This window comes from Pantherophis guttatus, chromosome 5 (genome assembly GCF_059756535.1).
Source record: "Pantherophis guttatus breed Tessera chromosome 5, ASM5975653v1, whole genome shotgun sequence".
Lineage (NCBI taxonomy): Eukaryota > Metazoa > Chordata > Lepidosauria > Squamata > Colubridae > Pantherophis > Pantherophis guttatus.
In genome coordinates this window covers 72722775-72746355 of record NC_142067.1, presented here as the reverse complement: position 1 = coordinate 72746355, position 23581 = coordinate 72722775, and the positions used below count along the sequence as shown (strand labels likewise).

The 23581-nt window shown below is 42.8% G+C and overlaps 1 long non-coding RNA gene across 1 annotated transcript in view; it reads right to left on the bottom strand.

The window, feature by feature from the left end:
• Positions 1-396: 396 nt before the first annotated feature.
• LOC132712490 (uncharacterized) overlaps positions 397-23581 on the bottom strand; it is a 59467-nt gene continuing 36282 nt past the window's right edge. The window contains exons 2-3 of the long non-coding RNA XR_009623141.2: positions 8687-8754; positions 397-1492 (exon numbers count right to left, since the gene is read on the bottom strand). This is a non-coding gene — a long non-coding RNA (uncharacterized LOC132712490). The remainder of the gene's footprint in view (positions 1493-8686; positions 8755-23581) is intronic.

Genomic DNA, 23581 nt, shown 5'->3' with positions numbered 1-23581 from the left:
ATCTCGCTAGAGTCTTTAGTGAGGAGGAATGTGAGACCCTGCCCCCTCACCGGCCTACGGATTGCAGTATTGAGTTAATACCCGGGGCGAAGCTACCCAAGCCCCGGATGTATTCAATGATACAACCCGAACTAAAAGAATTACGAAAATATATAGACAAGAACTTGGCCCGGGGTTTTATCACACCTAGTCGATCAAAGATGGCTGCCCCTGTCCTGTTTTGTGGGAAGAAAGATGGGGGTTTACACTTATGCATTGACTTCAGAGATATCAATGCAGTGTGTGTGGAGCTCCTCTATCCACTTCCCTTAATGAAGGACCTGTTAGCTGCCCTAGCCACCGGTCGTATCTTTACGAAACACGACCTACGCGAAGCGTATTATAGGATACATCCCGTATTCCATAGCAGTTTGGTGAAACCGGTGACGATAGAAAGGCCAGGTACCTCGACTACTCCACCGGGTCCCGTGCATACCAACCAATATGAGATAGACCGAATATTGGACTCCAGGGCTCATAGGGGGATGTTACAATATCTTGTGCGGTGGAAAGGATACCCTGTAACACAGGCCTCGTGGGTGGCAGCACCCGATGTTCACGCTGCCCGATTGATACAACGGTTCCATCGGAAATACCCAGACAAACCTAATGCAGGATCGTAACAGTGACTAACATTTGTATGCTTTCTATTTATAGGTGAGCTCCTGGTAGTGGGGGCCACCTGTCGAGTCCTACCGGAGCTCGCCATCGATGGGGGGTGTGGGAGACGAAGGAGTGGAGATAAGCAGCCGCAGCGAACACACAAACAGTTCCTGGATAGCAGCATTCAGGTAATGATTGATGACGTTGCCGGGCCTCTCCGATTCTGCTGTCCTCGCTGCTCTGGTGCTCGCAGCTGTTACTGTTAAGGGAGTGGGGGGGTGCTTGATTGATAATCACTGGATGTATGTTTAAGGGGCTGAGTTTTTGTTAAATAGCGCTGTGGTGTGATTACACCCAGCGCTGACTTTGAACCAAAACACCGACTTGTACTTTACTTTTGATTGCAAGCTTATCATTGCCAAAGTAAACCCTGATTCTCTGTGCGTTACTGGTGATTATTTCCTATCGCAGTTCTGAACGAACGACAAGCCGAGACCAGGCTTCTCTCCCCATCCAGAGACCAGTAATCGCCGACCGGGACCCACAGCCATCGCCACCGCTGCCACCGCTCCCTAGGACCCCGAGGATCCTCGACTTATGTCTGCTGCGCCGCCGAGCCTCAGAGGTCCCCAACCTGCAACCGCTTCGCCTCTTCACCTCTTCCCATTCTTCGCCGGGGATCTAGCCGCCCAGCAATGGTGTCTGCCATCCAGGGAGGACTCCGGACACACCAGGGGTGAGTCCAGCCTCCCACCAGCCGGCCTAGGCCTAGGCCCGAGGACCACAGCAACGAGCTCTTCTCACAATGGCTTCCAGCGCAAAATGAGCTTCGTGCATGCTCAGTCACCACCTATAGCAAGAGATATGAGAAACATAGAGACAAGTCAGTATAGACTCGCATCAAACATCCCATTGCCTTATTGCAAGTTTAACCATATCCTGGACCATGGACAGCTGCCTCCTGTGAGTAATTCTTATAACAATTCAGGGACAGTGACTATTAATTTACCAAAATTGCAGATAGATGGAGGGAATCTCATTGAGTGGAGCCAACAATTACAAATTGCATTCATGAAAGAAAATGCACTCTTTCTAGTTAACAGGCCCTCAAAACAGGCCCTGGGCCCGTGGCTGATGTTATGTAATGCCAGGTCGGTTGCTAACAAAGCCCCCCTCATTTGTAATCTTATTTTGGAGGGGGGTGCAGACCTGGCAGGTATTACGGAGACCTGGTTGGGCCACGAGGGGGGGTTTCCCTTTGTCGAAATGTGCCCACCAGGTTTCTGCGCATTTCACCAGCCAAGGGCTCAGGGGAGGGGTGGGGGAGTGGCGGTGATTGTTAGGGAAAGTCTTAGTCTGAGGGAGACCACTGTTCCTCAGATAGCCGGCTGTGAGTCCCTCCTCGTGAAGTGGGGCCGTGGGAGGCAGATGGGTTTGCTGACTATGTACCTGGCTCCCTGACACGTGGCAGCGACCCTGCCCGAGCTGCTCGACGTTATCGCCAGGGTGGCGGTCGATACCCCCAGCCTTATTGTCATGGGGGATTTCAACCTGCCATCTGCAGGTGAGGCGTCTGAGGTGGCTCGGGAGTTCATGGCTTCCATGGCGGCCATGGACCTGACCCAATTAGTTCAGGGCCCCACTCACATAGGGGGACACACTCTGGACTTGATTTTCGTCTCTGGTCAGTGGTTGAATGATCTTGGTAGAGGGGACCTAGATATCGAACCCTTGTCATGGACAGATCATTTTCTTCTTCGCTTGGACTTTCCTGCCGCTTCCCCCTGCCGCAGGGAGACAGAACCGATCAGATGGTTCCATCCCAGGCGCCTGATGGATCCCGAAAGGTTCCTGACGGAGCTTGGGCCATTTCCTGAGACTCTGGCACACGACTCGACTGAAGACCTGGTGGCCGCCTGGGAGAGTGGGGCCGCCAGGGCTTTGGACCGGGTTGTGTGTTTGCGGCCTCTGACCCGATGCCGATCTCAATTGGCTCCTTGGTTCTCCGAGGAGCTGAGAGAGATGAAGCATTGGAAAAGACGCCTAGAGAGCATTTGGAGGACTAGTTGATCCGATTCCAACCGGACACTGGTGAGGTCTTATATCAAGACCTACCTAGTGGCGATAAAAGCGACAAAAATCTAACTATTTTTCTGCTCTTATCGCATCTGCAGAGAACTGCCCAGCCGCTCTGTTTAGGGTGACCCACTCCCTTCTTTGGGGGGGAGTGCGGGAAGATCCCTTGCAGGGTCGAGCTGAGGATTTTGTGCAATTCCTGCACGATAAAGTCGCTCGGATTCGGGAAGGCTTGGACTCCGACTGGATGAGTCCAGGGGAGGAGACGAGGGTAGGTCTTGAGAACACTATCTGGGAGGAGTTTGATCCTGTGGCTCCCGAGGATGTGGACAGGGTTCTGGGTAGGATTAGTGCCGCCACATGTTTGTTGGACCCGTGTCCCTCTGGGTTGGTACTGGCCTCCCGGGAGGTTACACGAGGCTGGCTCCAGGGGATTATAAGTGCTTCTCTGAGTGAGGGTGCCTTTCCTGCTGCCTTGAAAGAGGTGGTGAGGCCCCTCCTCAAGAAGCCTTCCCTGGACCCGGCTGAATTAGCCAACTACTGTCCGGTCTCCAACGTTCGTTTTGTGGCGAAGGTTGTTGAGAGTGTGGTGGCACGACAACTGCCCGGGCACCTGGATGAAGTTATCTATCTGGATCCGTACCAGTCGGGCTTCAGGCAGGGGTACAGCACTGAAACGGCATTGGTCGCGTTGGTGGATGATCTGTGGAGGGCTCGGGACAGGGGTTGCTCCTCTGTCCTGGTCCTGTTAGATCTCTCAGCGGCTTTTGATACCATCGACCATGGTATCATGCTGCAGCGGTTGAGGGGGTTAGGAATAGGGGGCACTGTTTTGTGGTGGTTCTCCTCCTTCCTCTCTGACCGCTCGCAGTTCGTGTTGACAGAGGGGCAGAGGTTGACTTTGAGGCGCCTTGCATGGGGAGTGCCACAGGGGTCGGTCCTCTCGCCCCTTCTGTTCAACATTTATGTGAAGCCACTGGGTGAGATCATCCGTGGTTTTGGGGTGAGAGTCCATCTATACGCTGATGATACTCAGCTGTACATCTCCACCCCAAACCACCCCAACGATGTCCTTGATGTGATGTCCCGCTGCCTGGAGGCCGTGTGGGTCTGGATGGGGAGAAATAGGCTCAGACTCAACCCCTCCAAGACTGAGTGGCTGTGGTTCCCGGCATTGTGATATAGTCAGCTAGCGTCATCGCTAGCAATCTGGGTGTCCTCCTGGACGCACGGCTTTGTTTAGAAGAACATATGATGGCCGTGGCCAGGGGGGCTTTTTATCAGGTTCGCTTGATCTGCCAGTTGCAGCCCTTTCTGGATCATGACACCTTGCGCACAGTCATTCACGTCCTTGTCACCTCCCGACTGGACTACTGCAGTGCTCTCTAGATGGGGCTCCCCTTGAAAAGCACCCAGAGGCTCCAACTGGTCCAGAATGCGGCCGCGCAGGTGGTTATGGGCGTAACTCATTGTGCCCACATGACACCCCTCCTGTGTGAGCTGCACTGGCTCCCAGTGGCCTTCCAGGTGCGATTCAAGGTGTTGGTCATCACCTTTAAAGCGCTCCATGGCATTGGACCTGGATACCTTTGAGACTGTCTTCTGCCACCAGTAGCCTCCCACCGGCCAGTCCGCTCCCACAGAGAGGGTTTCCTCAGGGTGCCATCAGCCAAATTATGTCGGCTGGTGACACCCAGGGGGAGGGCCTTCTCTGTGGGAGCCCCTGCCCTTTGGAACGAGCTGTCCCCAGAAATTCGTAAAATATCTGATCTCCGTGGATTTCGCTGTGCCCTCAAAACCTTGTTGTTCCGCCAAGCTGGGCTATCAAGGTAAAGATTTTAATTGGGTTTTAAAAATGGGATTTTAAATTTGGGGTTTGAAATTGAGCCTATCATTTAATAATTTAAATTTATTTTAAATTCTGTCTGTCTTTGTGCTTTTAATCAGGCTGTACACCGCCCTGAGTCCTTCGGGAGAAGGGCGGTATAGAAATAAAATAAATAAAATAATAAATAATAAAATAAATAAAAAGGCCTTGGTCATTAGAGGTTGATTGCATTCACCACAAAGCTTTTTATATACTGTTGACTACTATTCCCCCCGCTATGTACCCCACCATTGGTGACAACTTAACTGTTTTTGAGGTCATACAAAAATTGCACAGTCTGTTTTACAGTCAAAGCAGGGCAACAACAACTAGAATATCTAGGGAATATCATCATTAACTCCTTAGATAGCAGCTGGGACAACTTCATAACCCAGCTGGACAGCCTCAGCATAGAGCACTTGTCACTAACCAACAGGCTAATAGCTGAGGACAGTTTAAGGAGGGACCGCCAACTGTCCAGAAGGGATCATAGACCCATAAAGAAGGTTGAGTTTCAGGATAGGGCCAGAAACTCCCCAGAATGCTTCTCCTGTGGATCCAGGGGTCACTTAAGGAGGGACTGCCCCAGAAACAACAGAGACAAGGGATACAGCGATAACAGGGGGAGACAGTCTCCAGAGTGTAAGCCTTTCAGAGAGAGAGGGTGTGGATGGTCCCCCAACCCAAGAAGGTATCATGAGCGCAGGGGTAGCTCCAGGGACAGCAATCCAGGCTCCATGTATGGATTTAGTAACGATGACTCAGACACCAAAACAAAGATGAGAAAGAACATGTGGCTCTTAGACTCAGGAGCCACAAATCACACCACGAGTGATCCAAAACTATTTAAATCACTCACTGAGACAGACTTCAAATTAAAGGTAGCCAATCAGAACAGTGTTCAGGTACTTGGAAAGGTAAACGTGTACATTCCACTTATTGGAGAAATAGAGGGGGTACTGTATGTACCAGAGATACCCTATAACGTACTAGCCACCACCAAACTCACAAAAGACACAGGTAGTGAGATAGTATTCAAGGAAGGGAAAGCCTACATACTAAAGCAAGGAAACAAGATTGGGGAAGTAATCATAAGGAAGGGCCTGCCCTTCTTCACAACTGACATGAATAAGAGGGGAAGCATTAACGCAAGCGCAGACAATGAGGAAAGGGGAAACACAGGAATAGAGGGGGTGCAACAAGGGGCAAATGACTGTAAACCAATTAGTAAAAATGTTATATCCATGGGAAAACCAATGCATGACAACTGTGCCCACCTCTTCCACAGGAGGCTGGGACACATCAGCTTTCCTGTTGTAAAGAAAATGCCGGAATTTACTGAAGGCCTCAAAGTAAAAAACTGTGAAAACTATTTGGAGTGTTCAATTTGTAAACGGTCAAAGATTAAGGTTAAGGCAAGGCCAAGGAGGTCAGAACGAACCACCGAATCCCCCTTCCAACTAATACACATGGACTTAGTAGGGCCACTGAGACCATCCATCAGACACAAAAAAAAGGTTCTTCCTGACTATTGTGGATGATTACAGCAGGTATGGGTATGTCTACTCTCTCAGACACAAGAACGAAGTATTTCAGAGGTTTAAGGAGTTTCACAAAAGAATAGAATTGCAACACAACATAAAAATAAAACAAATAATGACGGACAGGGGATCTGAGTTTATGGCAAAGGAATTCACAAAATGGTTGAAGGAGCAGGGTATGGCGCATTACTCCTCTTCACCTTTTTCGCCATTCCAGAATGGGGTCGTAGAGAGAAAAAATGGAGTGCTGCAGACCATGATGAGGTGCATTTTGGAGGACGCTGGGTTGGGACAGACTTTTTGGTCAGAGGCATTGCATTACTCCAATTACACATTAAACAGGTTGTGGTCTAGCTCCATAAACAAAACACCATACAAAATGCTGTATAAGAGAAAGCCTAACCTAGCCCATCTACATGTGTTCGGTGCCCCAGCTGATGTCCACATCCCCAGGCAACTAAGAAGGAAAGGGGAAAAGATATCAAAGAGACTAAAGTTCATGGGCTATGAGCCAGGCACAAAAGCATACAGGTTCATTGACAGCAATAACAGATTTATTGTTTCTAGATCTGCAGACTTCCATGAGAACACAAACTGGTCCCAAATTCACTCAAACGACACCTTCATCAACAAAGACACACACGACCACAACCAAAGGCAAGATGAAATAGCCACAAAGAAAATAAAGGAAGATGAACACATCAAAACCAAACTTCATGAGATAAACACCAAAGTGTGGAAAGAAGGACACCCCACCTTGAAGCTAGACAGCCTAACAGAAAAGGAAGCCGAGCGCTTGCACGTAGCAGATGCATCTCCAAGCAGGCCCATTAGAACCAATAGGAATAGACTTCCAAAAAGACTGGAGGACTACGTCATGAACATAAATTGCAAAGACATCACCCCTGGTTCCTACGAAGACATACTCAGCTTCCCCCAGGAGGAAAGAGAAAAATGGGAATCAGCCATGGATAAAGAAATGGAAAGCCTTAGGGACCTACATGTGTACTCACCAGCCCAAGTACCTGAAGGTAAGAAACCAATAGGAACCAAATGGGTGTTCAGAATCAAAACACTGGAGAATAACAAAGCGCTATACAAAGCCAGACTGGTTGCACAAGGATTTGCTCAGAAGTATCCAGAGGATTACACGGACACCTACTCACCTACCATCAGAGCTGAGAGTGTCAAGAGCACTCTGGTAATGGCTACAATCCTGGGACTTGAAGTATTTCAATTTGATGTGCAGACCACATACCTCCATGCCGAGCTGGACAAAGAGATATACGTAAAAGCGCAACCAGGGTACAACAAAGGAGAAAGCACCACATGGCTCCTAAATAAAAGCTTGTATGGGCTCAAGCAATCGGGCAAAAGGTGGTATGATTGCCTAGCCAAGGCACTCAACTCCATGGGCTTTACAAGTGCTTTTTTACGAAAGGGGGAAATGACTTATTTGAGGGCATACTTGTCTATGTGGATGATATTCTATACATAGGCAAACATAAAGACAAATGCGACAAATTCGCCACCGAGCTAGGAAGCCACTTCTCCTTAAAGTCTCTGGGCAAGATTGATTCTGACTTTCTCAAAAAGAAAAAATCACCAAACTATTATCCAAATGCAATATGTCAGAGGCGAAAACCTGCGAGACCCCCATGCAACCGGAATTCCTAAAAAATATGTATGATGAATCTGAGCCATTTAACGACAACAAATTGTACAGGTCCACCATAGGATCATTACTATATATAGCCAATTGGACCAGACCTGACATCGTTCTGGCAGTCAATTTGCTATCCAGACATGTAAGCAAACCCACCATAACACACTGGGATGCCATCAAGAGGCTGCTCAGCTATCTCAATTACAGCATCAACGCACAACTGAGTCTCGAACCAGAAACAGCCACAAAACCAAAACTAACCTGTTATGCTGACGCTGATTGGGCGGGAGACATCAAGAGTAGAAAAAGTACCTCACGTTATGTACTGTTTCTTAACGGGAGCCCCATTCATTGGTACACTGGGAAGCAGAAACTGGTAGCAACTTCCACCACTGAGGCAGAATTCGTTTGTCTTTCCAAGGCCGCAAATAACTTGGTATGGTTTGATGATTTTATTAGTAACATTTGGACTGAGCCAACATACCCCATAATTATTCACGAGGATAACAAGGCGGCAATAGAGATATCAAAAGCTGACGCAGTAGGCCAACGATCAAGGCACATTGATATCAAATGCAAACATGTGAGACAATTCTCAGAGGTTGGCTTTATAAAGGCAGTACATTGTGATACCGAAGAGCAAACAGCTGACATACTCACAAAACCCTTACCACATAAGCAGCACACTTACCTCATGTCTAAAATATGTGTTCATATGTAACTCATGTTCATTGTATGTGGCATGTATATATAAACGTCAAGTACCCGCAACCAGTTAGACATTTAGAGGGGGTTTTGTCAGGGTAAATGTCTAACTCCCTTAACCCCATGCCCCCATAGTCCTGCAGGGGTTAACTAAGTACACACCCCATCACCCCCATAGACACACCTTACCTTCTGGCTCCTCCTCCCTAGTATATAAGGCTGCTCCACGTGGAGATCCAGCTGTTCCAGAAGTGTACCTGTAATGGAAAGGAGTGAAGGTCAGTAACTGATAAGCTAACTAGGTCTGGGAACAAATCAGGCCTGAAATGAATAAAGGAAAATTCATAACTATACTTGTCTTGTGAGTTATTGGGCTAGATCCATCCATTAACAGGTTGTGGGAGAGGAAGCAGGGCATCTCGTGACAAGGGGGGCAATATGTGGGCTGGCAGGGAGCCCAGCGGCGATGGCTCAGCCCTGGCTTGCCTTCCCCTCTGCCACCAGCTGCTGCAGGAGGAAGAGAAAGAAAGAGGCGGTCATGGGTGAGGGAGTGGAGCTAGGGCCAGGGCCTCTGAAGGAGGGGAAATGGGCCAATCCATGTGACTGGCAAAGGGAGAGCGGGCGGCTGCTCTAGGGTAAGGCCAGAGCTGGGGAATGGCATATTCCCTGACCTGGCCAAGACGGGTGACAAACGGGTGGACCCCCGGGGCAAGGCCGGAGCCAGGGAATGGCACATTCCCTGACCTGGCTGAGGCGGGCTGTGGCTCCGGGGCCTCAGGGAATGGCACATCCCTGGGGCCCCAGCCCCCCAACTCAAGGCAAAGGGCGAGCGGGTGGCATGCATTGCTTACCTTTGGTGAGCTGAGCTGAGTGGGTATTAGTGAGGTGACTGGTGAGGCGATTAGCTGGGCTGCATGGCGAAGGCAACATATATAGGGCAGGAGTGGGTGGAACGAGCAACCAGAAGGGGCGAGTGGCAGGCGGCCAGAAGGGGCAAGTGGCCAGAGGGGGGGAGAGGTGAGGGGCGAGTGGGCAAATGGGCGGGTGTGGGCGGTGCCAGCCAGAGGTGGTATTTACTGGTTCGGCGAACCAGGTAAAATCTTCGCTACTAGTTCGCCCAAACCGGTCCGAACTGGTCAAATACCACCTCTGATAGTAATTAACATTTGACAGGGACTCAAGTCAGTTCCTCAACTGACCACATAGATGGCTGGAATAGCTTTAAATTTGTAATTTGATGCATAGATAACTCAGATTATTTCCATGTAAATTTCCTTAAACTTAAATTTAAAGAACAGTTATATAGAAATAATAATAATAAGGCCCACCTCATGATGGAAAGAGAGATGAATCATTCTTACATCTCTTTTAACGCAAGGCAGGTTATTGGTCAACTGTCTTGTTTATAATAATCTTCCATTACTGCATAGAATCCCAAATCTGTACCAAGAGCACCCTGGAGGAAATTAATTATCTGGATCCTTTTTAGTCAGTTGGTTATGTCATTAGATGATGTTTGATGGAACTTAGATAGGATAGTATCTAAGATAGGCCCTTCTTGATAGCTTTTAATACCACCAATCTTTATATTGTGGACTGTTAAAGGAATAGGGATTGGGGTAATAAATTCATATTGAGAGAGGTATTCCATTTGCCTGGGATATGGTATCAATAAATGTGCTAGTGATTCCAAATTATGTATTGCCATCCTGGTGATGCAGTCAAAGTATTACTTCAGTGTTTAGTGGTTGTCAGGATATAAATGGGAAAAAAATCCTAGATGTACTAGAACAAGATGGAATAGCTGTTTTAAATCTAGGTTGTTTTCTGGCTATGCTGTGGTCTCTTGAAGGGCCAGTGGGTGCTGCCCCTGAGACAAAAGATTCATGATTGGGAATCATCTTGATTTCACAGCTGCTACTAGATGCAAGATGGGAGCTGCCTTCAGGAGAACGTTTGCCCAGCTGTTGTCCTTTCAACAGCATCAGGACTTGTTGACATTATGTTGTGTTGACATTATGACCTATTTGGGCCACTGCAGTCTTTAAACATATGCCTTTAAAGATTATTCAGAAGCTATGCAATGACCCATGTGCTAACTTGCATTACATATTACATCTGAGCTGCAGGTCATTAATTATAGAGGACATAGGAAATGACTTTGAAGGACAAGAGGAATAGATTTTTTTTTTTTTTGAAAACCTCTAAGGGTCACTTGTCATTCTTTTTTTTTTTATTGAAAAGTTTTACAAAAAGTTTACATATTTCCCCCCCCCCATCCCTACCTCAACCTCCCCCCTCCCCCCCTCCCCTTCCCTGAACAAATTACAGGGTATAAACTTCAACAATCATAATCAATCCTAATCTAAACAATTATGACATTTCACATCTCTTGTTTCTTCAATTCCCTAATTACCCGCCTAGCTTTATTACTTAAAGACACACTAAATATCTATATAATCATTCATAACCTATCTGCAATTTCTTATTCCGATATTTATTTTGAATATAATCTATCCACCTTCTCCAGTCTCTTAAATATCTTTCATTTGAATGATCCTTCAGGTACGCCGAGATTTTTGCCATTTCCGCTAGATTTATAACTTTCATTGTCCACTCTTGGATTGTAGGTAAACCTTGCTTCTTCCAATATTGTGCCACCAACAGTCTTGCTGCAGTTATTAAATTCAAAATCAATTTAGTCTCTATAACTGTACAATCCGTAACTATACCCAAAAGAAACAGCTGTGGTGTAAATTTCAACCTCTTTTTAAGAATATTTTGTAAAATCCACCAAATTTTAATCCAAAACGCTTTAACCTTTTTACATGTCCACCAAATGTGAAAATAAGTAGCATCCTCACAATTACATCTCCAACATTTTGGTTGTACATTCGGATACATACGAGATAACTTTTTTGGATCTAGATGCCATCTATAAAACATTTTATAAAAGTTCTCCCTTAAATTTTGCGCTTTGGTAAATTTCACATTTGTTACCCATATTTTTTCCCACGTTTCCATCATTATTGGCTGTTCAAAATTCTGCGCCCATTTTATCATACAGTCCTTAACTAGCTCTGTTTCCGAGTCCATCTCTATCAGTATATTATACAATCTTTTTATATGCATTGGGCTTTGATCTCTAATTTGTTTAATTAAATTTTCGTCACTTTGTATAACACCAGTTTTCTGGTCTTTTCTCCATCTGGCTTGTAACTGTACATATTGAAACCATGTTTGAATTATTTTCTCCTCTTTCAACACATTCACAGATTTTAATTTTAATATACCTCCCTCCATAATGAGAATATCTTTATACGTAATTACATCCTGTCTACATTCTATACTCGTATTCTCTATTGCGTGCCTGGGTGCTGTCCATATAGGTATTTTTTCATTTAACTTATATTGATATTTCTTCCAGACACGCAATAAAGCATTTCTCAGTATATGACTCTTAAATGCTCTGTCCACCCTTTTTTCATACACTAAATAAGCATGCCAACCATAGACCAAATCATACCCTTCAATATTCAATATCCTTCCATTTGTTAAATTAATCCAATCACTAATTGCTGATAAAACAGCTGCTTCATAGTACAATTTTAAATTTGGCATTTTCAGTCCTCCTCTTTCTCGTATGTCCTGCATTATTTTCAATTTTATCCTTGGTTTCTTACCTTGCCATACGAACTTATTAATACCTTTCTGCCACTCTTCCAGGTTGGCATCCTTTTTTAGTATTGGTATCATTTGAAAGAGGAACAAAAACCTAGGCAACACATTCATTTTTATAACTGCTATTCTACCCAACAAGGACAATTGTAGTTTTTTCCAATTATCCATTTCAACTTGTATTTTATGCCATATCAATTCATAATTATACTTATACAATTTACCATTAGAAGATGCAATATAAACTCCTAAATACTTGACTTTTTTAACTATTTCACATCCCGTTACCCTTTGTAACTCCTCTTTTTGATTAGCTGTCATATTTTTAACTATCATCTTTGTTTTTCCAATGTTTATCTTAAACCCAGATACTTGACCATACTGTTTTATTATATCAATCAAAACCTTTGCTGATTCCACTGGATGAGTTAAGGTCATAACCAAATCATCTGCGAATGCCCGTATCTTATATTCATAATCTCTAACTTTGATTCCCTTTATCCCATCTGCATTACGTATTTTATTTAACAGCAACTCCAAAGTTAATATAAATAATAATGGCGATAAGGGACATCCCTGCCTTGTGCCTTTTTCAATTTTAAAAGTTTCTGTCAAACTGCCATTAATAATTATCTGAGCTGTCTGTTCCTGATATATTGCTTTTATGGACTGCATAAAGCAATTCCCAAATTGCATCCTATTGACCACTCTCAATAAAAATTGCCAATCTAATCGATCAAAAGCTTTTTCCGCATCCAGAAATATAAGCACCGCAGGGATTTGGTTATTCCTTTCCAGATGTTCCAATATGTCAACAATTTGTCTTACATTATTTTTCATTTGTCTACCTTGTATAAAACCAGTCTGGTCAGCATGAATCGTCTTCTGCATTACTAGCATTAACCTATTTGCCAATATCTTAGCAAATATTTTATAATCTGTATTCAATAAGGATATAGGTCTATAATTTTTGGGTTGTGTCAAATCTTGATCTTCTTTTGGAATTAACGAAATAAAAGCTGTTTTCCATGAAGGTGGTACCCCTTCACCCAGCTGAATTCTATTGAATAATTCTTTAAGAGGTAAAACCTATTTGGGCCACTGCAGTCTTTAAACATATGCCTTTAAAGATTATTCAGAAGCTATGCAATGACCCATGTGCTAACTTGCATTACATATTACATCTGAGCTGCAGGTCATTAATTATAGAGGACATAGGAAATGACTTTGAAGGACAAGAGGAATAGATTTTTTTTAAAAAAAAAAAACCTCTAAGGGTCACTTGTCATTCTAAAGAACCCTTAATAAATGATGATGAGATGATGTTGATAATGATGACAATCAGTGGTGGGCTGCTGCCAGTTGTAACAACCAGTTCTCCCAGCACTGAAAATGTGAGCGCGTGCCTTCCGCACATTCACATGGCCTTATACGCATGCATGTGGCTTCAAAAACACGACGGTATAGGACGGGATAGCACCAGGGTGGGTGGGTAGGCCCACCCACAGGTCGCAACTAACGGTTCACCTGAACATGTCCAAACAGGCAGCAGCCCACCTCTGATTATGATGATGATGAAATAGTGTTCAGAAATTGTAATGCATAGTAATGGAAAACCATTACATTGTTTTGTAATACAATTCTCAAAATCTTTAATGATTAATCATATTGCATGAAATGGAAGTTGAAAATGAAGTTGAAATCTCTTTCATTGATTAGCTAAAGATTTTGTTATGATTTTTTTAAAATTATATTTTATTAATATTGTAGAGTTTTATTTTGATTGATTGACTGCATGTCAGGAAAAGGCAGGAAAAGGTCATTAAGAAAGCGAGTAAACTGTTTCAAATGCTATTGAGTCCCAAAACTGATGAACAGAGTAAAAATAAATGTTCACAAAAAGCACTACATATAACCCAGGCAGGCAAATACGAACCCCACACAGAACAAGTATTGCTATCCTTGATTAAATTTATATTCTATTATATTTAACAGATTAACAGAGTTGGAAGGGACCTTATAGGTCATCTAGTCCAACCCCCTGCCTAAGCAGGAGACCCTACACCATTTCTGACAAATGGCAGTCAAATCTTTTCTTGAAAGTCTCAAATGATGAAGCTCCCACAACTTCCAAAGGCAAGCTGTTTCATTGGTTGATTGTTCTCACTGTCAGAAAGTTCCTCCTTATTTCCAGGTTAAATCTCTCCTTAATCAGTTTCCATCCATTATTCCTTGTCTGGCCCTCAGGTGCTTTGGAAAATAGCTTGACCCCCCCTCCTCTCTGTGGCAGCCCCTCAAATACTGGAACACTGCTATCATGTCTCCCATGGTCCTTCTCTTCACTAGACTAGCCATGCCCAGTTCCTGAACCGTTCTTCATATGTTTTAGTCTCCAATCCCCTAATCATCCTGGATGCTCTCCTCTGCACTTTTTCTAGAGTCTCAGTCTTTTATAGTGTGGTACCAAAACTGGATGCAGTACTCTAGGTGTGGTCTTACTAAGGCTTTATAGAGTGGTATTAGTACCTCATTTCATCTTGATTGTATCCCTCTGTTAAAGCAATTTAGGATTGTATTGGCTTTTTTGGCTGCTGCTGCACACCGCTGGCTCATATTTAGTTGGTTGCCCACTAAGACTCCTAGATCCCTCTCACAGTCACTGCTATTAAGCCTGGTTTCACCCAGTTTATATGTGTAGTTTTGGTTTTTCTTACCCAAGTGTAGGACTTTACTTTTCTCTACATTGAATTTCATTTTGTTAGATAGGGCCCAGTGTTCAAGTCTGTCAAGATCTATCTCGATCTTGAACCTATCTTCTAGGGTGTTAGCTATTCCTGCCAGCTTAGTATCATCTGCAAATTTGGTAAGTTCTCCTTCTATTCCCTCATCTAAGTCATTTATGAAGATATTGAAGAGTACTGTGCCTAAGACAGAATCTTGTGGCACCCCACTGCTTACTTCTCTCCATGTAGTCTTGGACTACTTGTTGAGTATGGTTTGTTAGACAGTTGCAAATCCATCTGGTGGTGAAGCTATCTGTCCCACTTTTTTCTAGCTTATGAAGAAGTAGGTTGTGGTCTACTTTGTCGAATGCCTTGCTGAAGTCTATTATTTTTATTTATTTATTTTCGTCAAGCATGTATTAGATAACAGATGCAAGTATAAACATGATTATGAATACATGGAATTGATATGAATAAAAGGGAACATTAGGACTGGGATGGTAGGCATGCTGGTGAGCTTATGCACTCCCCTTAAAGACCTCCTTGGAATGGGATGAGGTCTACAGTAGACAGTCTAAGGTTAAAGTTTTGGGGGTTTGGGGAAGAAACCACAGAGTCAGGTAGTGCATTCCAAGCACTGACAACTCTGTTACTGAAGTTGTATTTTCTGCAGTCTAGTTTGGATCGGTTTACCATGAGTTTGTATCTATTGTGTGCTCTTGTATTGTTTTGATTGAAGCTGAAGTATTCATTGACAGGAAGGACATTGTAGCAGATGATTTTATGTACTATGCTTAGGTCAGACCGAAGATGGTGAAGTTCTAAGTTGTCTAAGTCCAAAATTTCAAGTCTGGTGACATAAGGTATTTTGTTACGAGCAGAGGAGTGGAGGACTCTTCTCATGAAATATCTCTGGACTCGTTCGATTGTATTAATGTCTGATATGCAGTGCGGGTTCCAGACAGATGAGCTGTATTCAAGAATTGGTCTAGCAAATGTTTTGTATGCTCTGGTTAGTAGTCTGATATTACCGTAGAAGAAGCTATGCAAGATTAGGTTAACAACTCTTAATGCTTTTTTGGCAATGCTGTTACAGTGAGCTCTGGCACTTAGATAATTTGAGATGAGAACTCCAAGAAGTTTGAGAAATTGGGGGTCATCTACTAGGTCGTATCCACCCAGCTTGTATTTTGTGTTCTGATTTTTTTTGCCAATGTGTAAGACCGAGCATTTGTTGGTTGAGATTTGGAGTTGCCAATTGTTTGACTGTTCTAACACATAGTCAAGGTCTTTTTGTAGGATAGCAGCATTGTCAATGGTGTTGAATAGTTTTACATCATCAGAAAAGAGAACACAGTTGCTTATAATATGATTGCAAAGGTCATTTATGTAAAGTATAAAGAGTGTGGGTCCTAAAACGCTACCTTGGGGGACACCGCTATTAACAGGTGCAGGGTTTGATAAGGTGTTCCCTATTTTGACTACTTGTTGTCTGTTTGATCCACTTATGGATCAAACAGATTATGCAGCTATCCACTTATGCAGGAATCCGGAAATGCCATAAGATTTTAGTTTTAGAAGTAGTTTGTCATGTACCACTGAATCAAAGGCTTTACAGAAGTCTATGTAAATTGCATCTATTGCTTTACCCTGGTCGAGTTTTGAAGTCCATATGTTTTTGCAGTGTAATAGTTGTAGATTGCAGGATAATTTTTTTCTGAAGCCAAACTGCTTGTTAGAGAGTAGGTTGTTAGTCTCTAAGTAGAGGGTAATGGATTGGCTTATGATCGATTCCATGACTTTGCAGGTGATGCAACATAATGAGATTGGTCTATAATTATCAACTAGCCTGGGGTCACCTTTTTTGAAGATAGAGATGACTGTGGCTAGTGACCATAAATTAAGTAAGGAGCTGGTTCTGAAAGATATTTTGTAGATTATGCTAAGTGGTTTTGCTATGGTGGTTGAGAACTTTTTTAGGAAGTAGGCACATAATCCATCAAAGCCAATCGATAGAGATGGGTTTAGGTTGTGTAGTGCCTTTTCAATGGCATCTTCGGTGAAATTGACATGTAGTAGATTGTTGTGATTAGTTATGGTATGATTGGGAAATGAGGGGCATGAGCCGTTGCTATTTACATAGATTGAACCAAAGAATGTGTCAAAGAGGTTGGCCTTAATGGTTTCATCATTACAGTCTCTCCTGTTTGGTCCTTTTAGTGGTGGGATGGATCTTGAGTCTTTAAGTTTGTTGTTTACAAAATTGTAGAAGGCCTGGGTGGATTTAGTGCATATTAGGTTTTCCTCTTATTTGTTGTGATAACTGATGCATTCTCCCTTTATCTGTTGGCATAAGGTTTTGTAGTGACTTTTAAAGTTAGCTACGTAATCAGTTTTGTTTTTCTGCCAAAAAGTTTTTTTTTTTTGTCTGAAGCTCCTTTATTGTTATGGGTAATTTGTTTTTCCTGGTTTTGGGGGTTATTAGTGGTACGCATAATTTGATGATTCTTTTGACTTCTTGCAAAAAAATGTTATAATGGTCTTCGGCAGTGATGCAGCCAGTGAATAGAGTTTGCCAATCAAGAGATAAAAGGTCGCCAGTTATGAGATCATACTTGGCTTTTTTAAAGTTATACTTTGGGACTCCGTCATTATGATCATCTTTGTATGGGCATAAATTGAGACAAAAGTCAATAATGCTGTGGTCTCTGTTGGAAAAGGGTTCATTTATTTGTAGACTCTAGATTGAGTCTACAAATATTTTGTTTATGAGACCTTGTGTTAAGTAGTTTGCAGTTAAAGTCTGTGGCGGTGGATTTTGAGGAAGTTAGGGGCGTGCATTCCTAGTATTGGTTGTTGGGGTGGTGGTTATTGGGACGTGGGCTGTTATTCTTACTTTTAATACAGTCGGCATGGTAATCTATGTATAAGTCTGTTTCTCCCTGGTCTTGGCATATTTTCAGTTCAGCACGTAGTTCGCGGGACCAGATTCTTTGAAGTAGTGGATAGGTCAGGCCTTGAGCGAAGTTTGTTATAGTTTGAGTTGCTTCTTGCAATTGAGTTGATGGTATGTATGAATTTCCTTTTGCTGGTCTCATTCTTGCAAACTACTCTGCAGAAACGTGGAGCCACTGAGCCATCACCGTAGTTGAACTCAGGGCCATCATGGAAAACATCAATGATTTCTTCTGGGGAGATGATTGGTGTCTGACATTTGCTGATGATGTCGTGTATTTTTGTAATACCATTAGATTCATTGGTGTCCTCTGTGTTGTACTTTTGTTTTCAAGAGATACTAAGCGTGTTTCTATGTTGGTAAGGGATGATAATAAACATGTTTCTTTGTTGTTAAGGGATGATAGTTCTGTTTCCATGGTGTTGATCTTATCAGACATGACACTAAATTGGTCTAATTTGGGTTTGCATGATGGGCAGAGATGAGTAAGTGTATTTGGGGATGTTTGTAGAAATTAGACTACATCTTCGATAAATCCCAAGCATGAGTGGTGGGCATACTTGTTACATAGGTAGCATTTCATGGTATTCTCATTCTCTTTGGAGGAATCTGTACATAGAAAGGATTTGGAGGGGTCATTTGTGTCATTGGTAGAGATGTCTTTCTTTTTGATTGTGCCATTAGTAGAGATATCTATCTTTTTGATTGATTGGTTGTTTGCTTGGTTGTTTGGTAGTGGAGTATTTTCTTGGCATGGTAGATTTGTGACTCTGATCAATAAAACTAACTAATCAATGATCAATAAAACTAACTAATCAATGTAATAGATGCTCTATTCGCAGTAATTACTTAGTTGATAAAAGATCAGTAAACAATGTCACTCTAATCAATTAAACAGAAACACTAACTAACCAGTGTAATATACAGTACTTACTCAGTTACTAATAGATCAGTAAATAATGTCAATCTAATCAATTAACGAATTGTTAATAATTAACTAGACAATTGATTAATCAACTAGACAATCAATTAATTAAACAGTGCTAATCAATTAATCAATTAATAAATCAATAATATTAAAACTTCTATTATTTAATCATTGATTAATGAAGTAAAGTAGTAAAGTAGAATGAAATGGTTTTGAAGCATGAAAAGGGTTTTGTAGTAATTGACTTTTACTTCCTCTTGTAACTACTGTTGTACATCTATAAGAAGTTTCTGATGTCCTTTGTGGAGTGATTTTTGATGTTGTCCTTTGTGTTGTGTTGGAGTCTTCCGATGGGAGGATTTTTAAAATGGTGGTATATTCAAATTCAATCTGGTTTAAAATGGTGGAGGAAATTTGGGTGGAGTTTAAATTTATGTGGGAGTTTAAGGGAGCTGGCGCTTCAGAGAATCAAAATCCTCACGGAATCAGAACTAAGGGGAATCACATTCCTCAATGAGCAGGCTCTTCAGGGAATTATGTCCACAGTATTTTGCTGGTCTTACTAGTGTAGTAGACGAAGCTTTAGTAGACGGAGCTCTGTGTTGAAGAATGAAATAAGATTGGTTTGGCATGATCTGTTTTTAACAAACCCGTGCTGGCTGCTGGCTGCTAGTTATTACTTTACTCATTTCTAGGTTTTGGCAAATCTGTTTTTTTATTATCTTTTCCAGTATCTTCCCTGGTGTTGATGTTAGGCTGATTGGTCTGTAGTTTCCTGGGTCTGTTTTTTTCCCCTTTTTTGAAGATGGGAACCACATCAGCTCTTTCCATTTTTGTCCCTCTTTCCATTTTTTGTACTTGTCCTTTTTGTCTTTAAATTTGTCAGAGAGATCTTTGTGCAGCCATGCTGGTTTCTTCTTCTTCTTTTCTTCTTTTTCTCGGATTTCTTGTTTTTCTTTCTCAGCAGTATTATGCTGGATTGGGCTTTTATGATCATATTTTTCAGAGTTTCCTAAGATTCTTTAGGATCTTGTTTTCCCCTTTAGGATAGGCATCCAAGGAACATTTCCCAAGTTCTCTCTGAGTTTATTAAAATCAGCTCTTTTAAAATCTAAGACTCTGGTATCATTGTGTTCTATTGCTTGTGTTTGTGTTATGTTGAATTTAGTATGACATGGTCACTCTCACTCAAGGTTCCTGCAGTTTCAACTCCCTTTATCACTTTTTCTCTGTTTGTAAGTATTAAGTCCAGTATGCCTGTCCCTCTAGTTCCCTCCTCTAACTTTTGGACAACAAAGTTATCAGCTAGGTTGGTTAGGAACCTATCTGATTTTTCACTTGGTGCAGAATTAGTTTTCCAGTTGATATCAGGGTAACTGAAGTTCCCCATTACTATTGTAGTGTGTTTCCTACATATGTTTGTAAACTGGTTGGCAAAAAGGATATCTATTTTTTCTGCTTGATTGGGTGACCTAGAGTATACACCTATGGCCATGTCATTCTTTTTTTCTTTTATGTTGACCCATATGCATTCTAGGAGGTTTTCATCTTTGGTTTCATGCAATTCTGTAGCAATATAGTGGTCCTTTATATATAGTGGATCTGAGAAGTTTCTATTGTTTTATTGGCTTAACTCAGCACTCAGCTTTAACAGTGCTTGAACATAAAGAACAAGTTTCTTCTGTTTGTATTTGAATGCACTCATCCTCCCATTTAGACTATTATGAGAGTCTGCTTTATAGACTATTACCCTACTAATTTTATGCTTCTCTGAATATATAGTTATCTAGTTGAAATGTACATATTAAAAGGGAAATATGCATATTTTAAAATACCATATGTAACAATGTATTATATTAACAATAATATTTGGCAAAAATATGTAACTCAAGGGAAATGCACCCAAAATGGAGACTCTTGTACCACCTTAAAAAAATATTGGAGTAGTGGGAAAACAGGACAGCTGTTGCTTAAGAGTATTGAAATGAGAAATAAATAGAACCTGAAATTGATGGACAAAGTCCTTCCTTACCATATACTGTCAAAATGCAAATACCTTGCTTATAATGGAAAGAAATGAGGCATTGCCAACTGTAACTTCCACAGATTCCTTATTTTTGCATCTAATAAAGATAATGAGGTTTTTCTTCCCTTTGGTCACTAATCAATGGTAGTATTCTTAAAAAGTTTCAACATCCATTTATATCATAATTGTTTCCAATTCTTATTCTCTATCTATTGGTAAAATAAATCCCATATCAAATAATATTGTCTATCTTCCTGCTCTCTTATTTCAAATGTCAGTTTACTCATTTCAGCACATTCCATCATTTTCTTAATAATTTCTTCATCATTTGGTAACTTTTCTACTTTCCAGTTTTTAGCAAATATAATTCTAGCTGCTGTCAAGAGATTCACAATTAAATATTGCAGTTCTTTATTATATGTCTCTGGTATAATCCCTAATAGAAATATCTCTGGTTTAAAGTCAATATGTCTCTTTATCATTTTTTCCAACCACGTGTGTATCTTAGTCCAATATCTCCTTGCTTCTGCGCATGTCCACCACATGTGGTAATAGGATCCTGGGGTCTGATGACATTTCCAACATTTCTCCGATTTATTCTGGAACATTCTGGCTAATCGCAACGGGGATAGATGCCACCTGTAAAACATCTTATACAAATTCTCCTTATATGCTGTAGACATTGTCATTTTATAATTATGTGACCACAATTTTTGCCATTTCTCTAAATCAATACCATAACCAAAATTCTTCCCCATGCTATCATTGATTCTTTAACTTGTTCTTCTTCCAATTTAACCTCTAGTACAGTGGTTCTCAACCTTCCTAATGCCGCGACCCTTTAATACAGTTCCTCATGTTGTGGTGACCCCCAACCAGGGGTGGGTTCTAAATTTTTTTACTACCGGTTCTGTGGGCGTGGCTTATTTTGTGGGTGTGGCTTGGAGTCATGTGACTGGGTGGGCGTGGCTAGCTGGTCATGTCACCGGGTGGCCATGGCTATGTGTATAGGGACTACTCAGAGGGCTGAAAAAAATCATTTCTAACTAGCCTCACATTTATGCCTGTGCAGCATTCTTAACAACCATGTCACTCATTTCACAACTGCTTCTCTTCAACATGGTGATAAGATAGGGCAAAAAACGTAAAATGTGAGGACAGTCGTAAATTCGAGGACTGGTCAAAAGTGCGAGGACCAGTGAAAAATAACCTTTTCAGCCCTCTGAATAGTTCCTGTGCACAAAAGGACTACCCAGAGGGCTGAAATGGACATTGACTTACCTGAATGTCCTTTTTCGGAACGCTGCGTATACACTCCAGCATTGGGAAAATCCTCTTATCTGACAGCAACTGAGAGAACTTTTTTTCACTTATCTTCCACTCTGTGCTCTCTCCACGCCCCCTTTTGCACCCGAATCCCCAGTCTTGAACGAAGACACCATAGGTGAACTACAACAAACTTTATTAATACAAAACCACCACAAGCAAACAACCAAAGAAAAGGGAGGGAAATGGAGTGTATACGCAGCGTTCCGAAAAAGGACATTCAGGTAAGTCAATGTCCATTTTCCAGAACGCTGCTACTACACTCCAGCATTGGGACATACCCAAGCCTAACTTCCAGGGTCGGGCAAAACACTATCCAACTCAGAGGACCCAGCCACCACTGCTTGCAAAACTCGTCTCCCAAAAGACGCCTCAGCTGAAGCATAGGCATCAATCCGGTAATGTCTTATGAAAGGCGACAAAGAAGTCCAAGTAGCCGCCCTACAGATGTCCAACACAGACGCCTGGGTAGCCCAGGCTGCTGAAGTAGCCGCACTCCGCGTAGAATGAGGCAGAATGTTCCCAGGAACAGGACGACGCTGATTCTCATAAGCGGCAGCAATACAGGCCTTAATCCAATGACCAATCGTGGTCGACGACACTTTCTGACCCATGGATGCAGGATGAAACGAAACAAATAGGGCTTCCGTCTTCCGAAACTCGGCCGTCCTACGCATGTAACGTCTCAACGCCCTGCGCACATCCAGAGTGTGCCAAAGAACCTCCCGGTGATGTCTCGGCGATGGGCAGAAATCCGGAAGCACTAATTCCTGCGCCCGGTGAAACCACGAATTAACTTTGGGCAAAAAAGCAGGATCCATCCTCAGGACCACAGTGTTAGCATGAAAAATGCACAAGTCTTTCCTGACGGATAAGGCAGCGAGCTCAGAAATGCGTCTAGCCGACGTGATCGCCAGGAGAAATGCAACTTTGAACGACAGAAACTTAAGTGAAGTGGAACCCAACGGCTCAAACGGAGACAAAGTGAGAGCCTGCAAAACTAAAGATAAATCCCAAGAGGGATAACGATGAACTGTAGGCGGTCTCAGGTTCGTAGCTCCATGAAGGAACCCCTTCACCCACGGATGATGAGCCAAGGAAGTGTACGGTGGACAGGACAACACAGTGGCCAGGGCCGCCACCTGGCGCCGGAGAGTGGCGGGAGACAAACCCCGCTCCAAACCCGCCTGTAGAAAGATGAGGACATCCTGAACCGTTGCAGACGTAGGATCCACATGAGTAGTCGCACACCAACGGCAAAAGGCCCTCCACGTGGCTTCGTAGATCCTCGTCGTGGATGGTCGACGGGCCGACTGAATCGTACCAATCACCGTATCTGGCAAACGGCCTTTCTTCAAGAGGACGCGCTCAAATGCCAGACGGCCAACTGCAGCCACTGGGGCTCGGGATGACGAATGGCCCCCTGACACAGCACGATCCAATGCGG